The sequence below is a fragment of the Oreochromis aureus genome, linkage group 11 (genome assembly GCF_013358895.1).
Source record: "Oreochromis aureus strain Israel breed Guangdong linkage group 11, ZZ_aureus, whole genome shotgun sequence".
Classification (NCBI taxonomy): domain Eukaryota; kingdom Metazoa; phylum Chordata; class Actinopteri; order Cichliformes; family Cichlidae; genus Oreochromis; species Oreochromis aureus.
Window position 1 is genome coordinate 27,970,608 of NC_052952.1, and position 8,654 is coordinate 27,979,261.

At 37.5% G+C, this 8,654-nt stretch overlaps 1 protein-coding gene across 1 annotated transcript in view; it reads right to left on the reverse strand.

The window, feature by feature from the left end:
- Positions 1 to 8,654, reverse strand: part of LOC120432758 (sialoadhesin-like) — a 58,829-nt gene that overhangs the window by 10,560 nt on the left and 39,615 nt on the right. The window lies entirely within an intron of this gene.

The window sequence follows — 8,654 nt, forward strand, 5'->3', positions numbered from 1 at the left end:
TTATAAAACCCAAAGACATTGTTATGGCATAGTAATAAAATAAGTGTAAATGACTAATCATTTTATGTCTAATTTAAACCAAATCAAGAAAAGTAAATCATTACGATTTCAGTTTAGAATAGAAAAAATAAACTCACATGAAATATCAGGCGTTAAACTTGTTTCAGCAGTGACATCAGTGCTACCACGATTGTTCTTGTAGACAGCAGTGCAGGAGATTTTATTTCCATGATGGAGGTGAGAAGCAGTGAAATTCATAACAGAAGTCTTGACTTGACGTGTCTCCTGACTCTGACCCAGGTTAGGGCTCCATGTCAGAGCTGGAGGATGAGACCAACATGGAGCTGGAGCAGAGCACGTCAGACTCACTGAGGTTCCCTCCTTCACCTCCAGTGTGGATGGAGTCAGAGTCGGTGAAGGAGGATCATCTGGTGGGAAGAAATATTTTAACCAGTCACTAAACAAATGAGCAGTAATTCACTTCAGTTTTTTATGTGCTGTGCAAAATTCAGTAAATTCACAATGTCAAAGTCAAAGCAGCTTGACTAGTGTCGTTTATTCATATGAATTGTCTTTATAAGGATATAAAAACTTACCTTTTACTGAAATATCCACACCAGCTTGTGAAAAAGTGATTTTCAGGTCATTATCACACTGCAGTCTGAAGTAATATTTAGTACTTTGAAGAAGACTTGCATCATTGAAAGTTGTGGTGCAGTCTTTCTTTGTTAGATCTCCTGTCATGTCTTTCGTTGGCTTTAGTTTTGCATCTTTACTGCTAAATGAAGGTGAATCACTCCAATATGCTTTACATGTATGACCTAAGTCATTTTCATGCTTGTTCTCTACATCAAAGGAGCAGGGGATGGTCACACAGGATCCTCTCAAGACATTTATATTCTGTGGCATACTGACGTTGAATGCTTCACACAGAGCACCTGAAACACAACACAATAATAAAAACAACAACAACAACAAAAACACAAACAGTTTTATCTCTTCCTTCTGCACACGTATCATGTTACAACGACTCAGTATTAAATTCAGAAACTAATACAAACACTTTTACTGTTAAATATCTCATAAATAAAAAGCTTTGGTAGTTTACTGCACATTGATCTTGAATAGTGATGTCAGATAATTTGATAAGGAAATGATTTAAATTAACAACAGTGTATTATTATTATCAAATTTAATCATCTTTACACAAAGCACATGCTGAGTTCCTCTCACTCACCCTGCAGCAGAGAACAAACGAGAAGAAAAGTCAGAGTCCCAGCCATCTTTGTTGCAACAGAGTGAAGTTTAAGGGAGTCTGAAGTTTACACAGGAAACAGTTTACATGATTATTTGTTAACCATTACCAAGGAAAAGCTTTTAAGATGTAAAGTCATGTAAAGTCAAATTACTACTGCTAGTTATGGTCATTTTGAAAAATATAGATACATAAATGTTCAGTCTAAAAAAAGAGAGTATATAACAACAGTGTTGATTTCACAAAGTTTAACCATTAAATGATGAAATGGAAGAAAGAGGAAGGTGTGAGCCTGAAGCAGTTATGCAATTTATAAAAAATATTCAATTAAACATAATTTATGTTTCTGATTTCTGAAAAATTCTATTAAAGACAGTGAATTCATGTCTTGAAAGTCTCAATATTTTTGAAAAATGAAACCTCTCACATTTGTCCAGACAAACCTTTTGGTTTTATTTTTATTTATTTTTCTACAAACGTCAAAAATATGACAATTCATCTAAATATCTGTGAATCAAAGAACTACAGAAAATCACATCATATTTTCCTAAAACCTTGATATTTGTGCCATAGTGCAAATAAGATACTTACATTTTCATGATGTTTGTCGAGCAGTCAGTTCTTTGGCTGTGAGGTTTTTAAAGAAGTGTTCAAAAAAAGGTGTAAAATCAGGAACTAACATAAAAGCCACAATGAGTGTGAAAATGACCAGAAGTGACTGTAAACACTGCCACCTTTTTTCTAATCACCATCTCTGCAACACAGAACATGCTGTAAACATTTGTCTTCACTCCACATTAATAACTTGTATTTGGTTTTGTTTGGTTTGGATTTTGCAAACAATGAATAACTGCCTGAAGTGACCAGAGTGATGACTTGATCTTTAAATAAGAGAAAAATTCAAACAAACTATTTCAGCAAATAAATATTCTGCAATATATCTATTAATCTTGACAAAAACTGAACTCATTTATCACTCTGGCAACTCTGGCAACATTTTACACTGTCCTTCATGGATTTGGTGATATTAACAACGATTAACGATTATATTAATAAATGGATGAAAGAGCTGAGCAGAACAGTCTCTGTGCATTACAGCTTCAAGTGACTCAGTCAGGTGTGACTGTCTCCATCGAGACATCTGACATCCAGGCTTCCTGCTACCAGTGTTGGGTGTAATGCGTTACTAAGTAACGCGTTACTGTCATTAAATTACTTTTCCACTGAAAAAGTAGAGTAACTAATTATTGTTCATTTTTAGGTATTTTAATTACAGTTACTTACAACTGAAGAAGCTTCTCGGATGAGAGGTGAAACGTCTTCAAGCAACTTAAAGAAGTCCAGACGCTTTTCTTTGCAAATTCCTTTGACTACGATGACCTGGATGACTGAGAACCTTCACAGACAGTTACTTACAATGTACTTGCTGTTACATTGTAAAATAATTAAACTCGCTAAATATCATTATTTAATTTCAATAATTTATCTTCTAAACGTAGAAGTAAACTCTGCCGCTTTAACATCGCTGTAGTGCAGGTGCACGTCATTTCGCACCAGTTTGCTGCATAGTCGTATTCTAAAGTGGAAGATGTCGGACTCGGCTGAAGCCAGTGGCTGTTTTATGAAATGGACATACTCTTCACTTTTCTGAAACAAGCAGACAGAATATTACAGTAATATGTAAGCTATGTGCTGGGGAGGAAAAACTATCGGCCGCTGTTAATAGCATGAGTAATCTACTGACGCGCCTGACACGACAGCATAGATGAACACTTCTGAGTGATCCTTGTTCATCATCCATGGATAACACTGCGGCAACTCCTGCTAAGCAGGGAAAACTTCATTTTACTTCAGCAGCACAGAAAGCGTCTGAAGGTGAGCTTAAAAAATGATTGCAGGCTACATTGTGGAAGACGTGCTACCGCTGCGTAGACTTGTAGTCAAGACCGCCTAATCCGAGACCAAGACAAGACCAAGACCAGAGGGTATCGAGACCAAGACAAAGACCAAGACCAGAGGGTATCGAGACCAAGACAAGACCAAGACCAAGACCAAGTTGAGACGAGACCAAGACCGAGACCGAGTCGAGACGAGACCAAGACCAAAACCAAGACCGAGACAAAAAGTCTTTAAACTGCAGCCAGATGCTGCTTCGTTTACAGGCGTCAGGCATATTATGTGTTTTTGCTTTCACAGCCCTCCTCACCGCTGTCTACTGTCTCACTCACTTACTGAGAGGACAGACGCACGCTCCACTTGACTGTCGCGTCTCTCACCCTCTCTGTTTTTCACATAATGATATTATCCTATATCCTCGCATGTGATTGGCAACAATATGGAGGGATTGGAGCATAACTGAGCCACTGTGTGAGAGCTGAGCAGCGAAAGGAAATTAAGTGAGGGTAGAAATGACTGAAAGATTATTAGGCTCTGTTTTGAGTTTTGTTCAAAAAAAGAATGACTTCATATAGGAAAAAAATAAATATCACATATGCAGGACACCTTAAACTAGTTTTTAATTAAGCAGCAAGGCAGAACAAAGTCGGGCCTGTATCAAGACACAGGGACTAAATCCCAATTCAACCAGACCCAGAACTGATCCGAATTAAAACAGGACTACAACAGTTCAAAATCAGGACTACTTAGGACTTAACCAAGACGGAACCAGAATCAGAACTAGATGATAGTAGCACTGAAAATCATCATAGACCTGCACTACACTTATTTTTTTTAATTCTACCAAAGTACGCTATTTAGATTCTGAAAAGTTTATATAATTATTTAGCCTTGTTGTGCAAACAAGCCTGCATAACTTAATAAATATAGAATTTGAAAAGTAACAAATGGTATCTAAAAAGAAACAGGTACTAGATACATGTTCTGATGAGTTTTGGCAAACAACCATTTGACTAACATGTGTGTCTCACCTGCTCTTGTTCGATCTCTGTTCTGTCCTCATTCTCCATCTCCCTCTCTGCTCCTCTCTCTCCCTCTTTGTGCTGACAATCAAGCCAAACACCAACATCATCAAATATACAGTTGAAACCAGATATTTACATACTCTTCAGATAAAAACACAAACACTTTTTAATTGTAACATCAAATCAGACTAAATGTTTATTTTTTAGATTGATAAATATAAAAACATATTTGTTAACTTTAAGAGTAAAGAGAAAACTATATGTATTTCTTAATTGCAAATGGCACCAAATTGTATTCAAAATTGAGCCACACTTATGGAGCTCCACAATTCTGTTCCTGGTGTTTTGGTTGACATCTTTTGATTTTCACATGTCACAGAAACAGGCTCTGTGTTTTGCCTTATATGCATCCACAGCTGTGCCACCAATTTACTCACATGGACTCTACTAACCTATCAGAAGCTTCTTAAGCTCAGAATGGAATCGTCTGGAGTTTTCTTATTAATTAACAATAAACTTAGTGTATATGTACTCCTAAATTTGATGAAAGGGATAAAAATAGACAGCTCTGTCTCTCTTTATTCTGTCATTAAACTAATTCAAAAGATATTTCAACATTTATTTATCTAAAACAAAAGTTTACTCTAAATTAATGTTTAACAGTAAAAATTGTTTTTATGTTTTCTACCTAAAGTGTATGTAAATATCTGGTTTCATCTGTGAATATACTGCTGTGTATTGAAATTTCTCTTGTTTTGCATAGATATACTGAACAACATACAAAGCATAATATATAAAATAACATCTACCTGAGTTTTTCTTTGAAAGAAGCTTCTTATGTCCATTGTTGTGTTCATCAGTACACAATTGAAACCGATTTAGAGAGTTTGTTTAGCCGTGGAGGGTAACAACTGAAAATATGAAATGTAGGCTAAGACTCTCTAAAAATCAGCATTGTTGTTCGGCTTTTTATTTATCCATTTGTTGATTCACTCAAGAGCAAGTAACGCAACCAACTGATCAGTTTGATATCAATCTTTTGTGATACACCGTCATATTTACATTATTAGTTCAGTACGAATGATTTGCTTTGGTACCTGGTCAAACTTAAGCTCTCCTCTGTCTGCAGCAAACTCGCAGGCAGCAGCTTCTCCCCCCTCGCTCACATGCGTGCTGTGCTCAGTCGCCTAGTACCTGAGCTCGGATCATACCAAAATTAGGGGGAATTTACGACGGTGCCCCATGCTTCTGAAAAAATGACCCGGGCTTAAGCCCAGTAAGCCACCCCCCGCTCCGCTAATGGTTGACTCCAAATCTCCGGAACACTATGTCGATTTGAGAACGGAAGATCGAAACAGCGAGACCAAGACCGAGACAAGACAAAAGTCCGTCGAGACCAAGACCGAGACCAAGACAAAAGTCCGTCGAGACCAAGACGAGACCAAGACCACGTAAAAGTGGTCTCGAGACCAAGACCGGTCTCGAGACATCCAACTCTACCGCTGCGTACTGTAGAGTCTCCGTCTTTAAAATTTTTTTATTTATTATTAAAAGAGTTTAATTTCTATTGTTTGTCCACTCAAGGTTTATAGGGATTTTAAGAAGTATTTAGTTAAATTACTTACTTAGTAATCAAGTTACTTTTCTGACACAGTAATTAGATAAGTATTTTAAATACAATTGTTAAGAGATTTTGTTTAATGTTTTATTAAATAACATGCTTTCCCCAAATAGGTTTGCGAATGTACAATGATGTTCATATATTTTATACTACATGTATCTTGTCACTACACATGCACGTGAGCCTTGCTGACTTCTAAGAAAATGACTGGCATAAGGAGGTTGCCACAGGAAACCTCACCTTTGCTGAGTTTGCTGAGTCTGCCGTTGGGAACAGGAACCAACTGGCTTCTGTTTCCCTTAAGATAGGCTTGACCAGTTCCTTACTGACAGTTGAACGTATATGTTTTATGTTTTGTAAGGAGTGGTATGTTATCTCTTCCTACATGTGTCTGTGACGCAAACATGCTGGAGTATAAATAAAGCTGACTACAACGCCTCGGTGTGAGTATCATCCGATCACTCACCCGTGCACGTAGCGCTGCGAACGAACTCTGACTGTCTTTGTATTCTTTCAATGTGTTTTCATAATGTCTTACCACTGACAACAATATTGACTAAGTAATTAGTAATTAATTACTTTTTTAAAGTAACTTACCCAACACTGCCTGCTACACCCACTGTTAATGACAGACAATGTAATCATCTAAATGTCATTTTCACAACAAAAATCAAACTATTGTCATGATTTATGGATTCTGTTTGATCACACCTGCTCTTCTCTCACCTGTTATCAGCAGAAGGCTCTCAGCAGAAGAGAAAACCCACCAATCAATTCAGGACACCTGCAGCAACACACACAGACCACAATACTCAAGATGATTAGACAAACAAGATGGTAAAATGACTGGTTTTTATCCAGCACTTTTCTACTCTATCTGAGCACTCCATGAGCTTTATACAACTGGTCTCATTCATCCATTCATACAAGGAGTTTTTTTATATACCTTTTTGTGCAAATGCTTTCTATCTATCATTCACATCCCGATGAATGCATCGCAGAGCAACTCGGGGTTAGTATCTTGCCCAAGTCTGCATGGAGCCTGGAGCAGCCAGTCTGCAATCACAAACCTTCCGATTAGTAGATGACCTATGCTACCTCCTGAACTACAGCCACATATGGAGAAGTTACACCTTTTGATTCACGCTGGAGAGTGTCGAGCTATAATAATGTGATTTAGCTATCAAAATATAATATTATTTTTTATTCTTTTTAAGTCTAAGCTTTCGACAGGAGGAAGCTGTAAGATCATCACCTACAGCGGTAACTACTGACTGATGCTGTGATGCAGGATGGCCATGGCAGGACTGCCAGCTTATTCAGTCTGAAACAGCTGCAATAGAATTTCTTCATCTTCATCTCCATTCTTAACTTTTTATGTTTGCAGCCTAGTGGTTTGCTTGTATTTTGATTACTTCATCTGCAGACTTTCAGATCTGTCATCTTTTTTTGGCTTTAACAAGTGCTTTAAAGTCAGGTTCAGTATCTGAGGTGGAAATGAAAAGGATGATGGACAGGTGATCGTCACTGAGAGAGGATCTGAGTCTGAATGTGTTAAACTTCATCACTGAAAACGTTTATTTACAAATGAAGATTGATCCTAACCAAGATCTTCGCTTTTAGCATCTGAATAAGAATGTAGCTAAAACAAACAGCTACTTTCTCATGAAAGCGTTCATCAGGTTGTCAATTCATGTGCAAGTAGACTTTGGTTAGGTACATATTTCCCTCGCTGCGCTTCATCAGTCAAGGTTTTGTCTTTATCTGTGCATTTAGTCTCATAATGGAGATTCAAACTGGAAGACCCAGCAATTAATTTTTGTTCTTTGTCGGGACATGAGCCTGAGGCCTCCACGCCGAGCACCGTTTATGCAATCTATGTGACTGCTGCTGTACTGTCAAAGGGACATCATGGGCTTTCTGCTAAGACCACATTTGCAGGGGCTGGGCTAACAGAGGATGTGGACTTTCTTTAACAATTATGAAATTGCAGCTTCTACATGTTATGGCCACATGAGACGTAACTGATCCTTTTTTTTTCAGATATTATCACGCTGTTGCTCACTCTGTTGAGACTTCATATTTGAAAATATGACACCTCATTTTTTCAACCAGTGTCCATACTTCGCGAAGCAGAGAGTAGGTTTTGGCAGAAAGGATTTTACTCCACACTGTATAAGGGGAGTCAGTCTTACAGCTGTCAGGGGAGGAGGTGGAGGAGGGGCAGATATCAGAGCAGGAAGTTGAAACCTTAGTTGCAAAAGAGACAGTTTGACAGCGGCTAGTGTCCATATTAAGAACTGTTTAATTCACTCTGACGATTTCAGGCATTATGATATCTAGACGGGGCAATAAGAACTTTTTCAGCAGAATTCACACACAAACACAAACCAGCTAAAAGTTTTATTTCCTCTTTTATTCGGTCAATATATATAATTAATAATACATTTACTAAACATACTACTATGCATGGTTACCCATGGAAAACATTTAACATGGTATAAAATGAAAACTGTTGACCAGTTCAATTTATTCATTTGTTGTGGTAATATTGGTGGTACAAGGTTCAGCTGTGCATGAATGACATTCAGGTGACAGGACATCTTACTCTAAACATTTAGTGCAATAAACTTGGTTGATTAGGAAATAATCAGGCAATCATATGTGAGAAACATAAATACTGTTAACAGGGCAAATTTACAGGACACTAATATGTGGCAGATCTCACAAGGCATCTTAACTATTCAAGGTCTTTCTCTTAACCTCCTAAGACCCGAATTGCATGCATTTTTAATTTCTCTTTGATATTTGGGCATATTGGGGCCCGATGAACAAAGAATTACCAGATTTTTTTTTT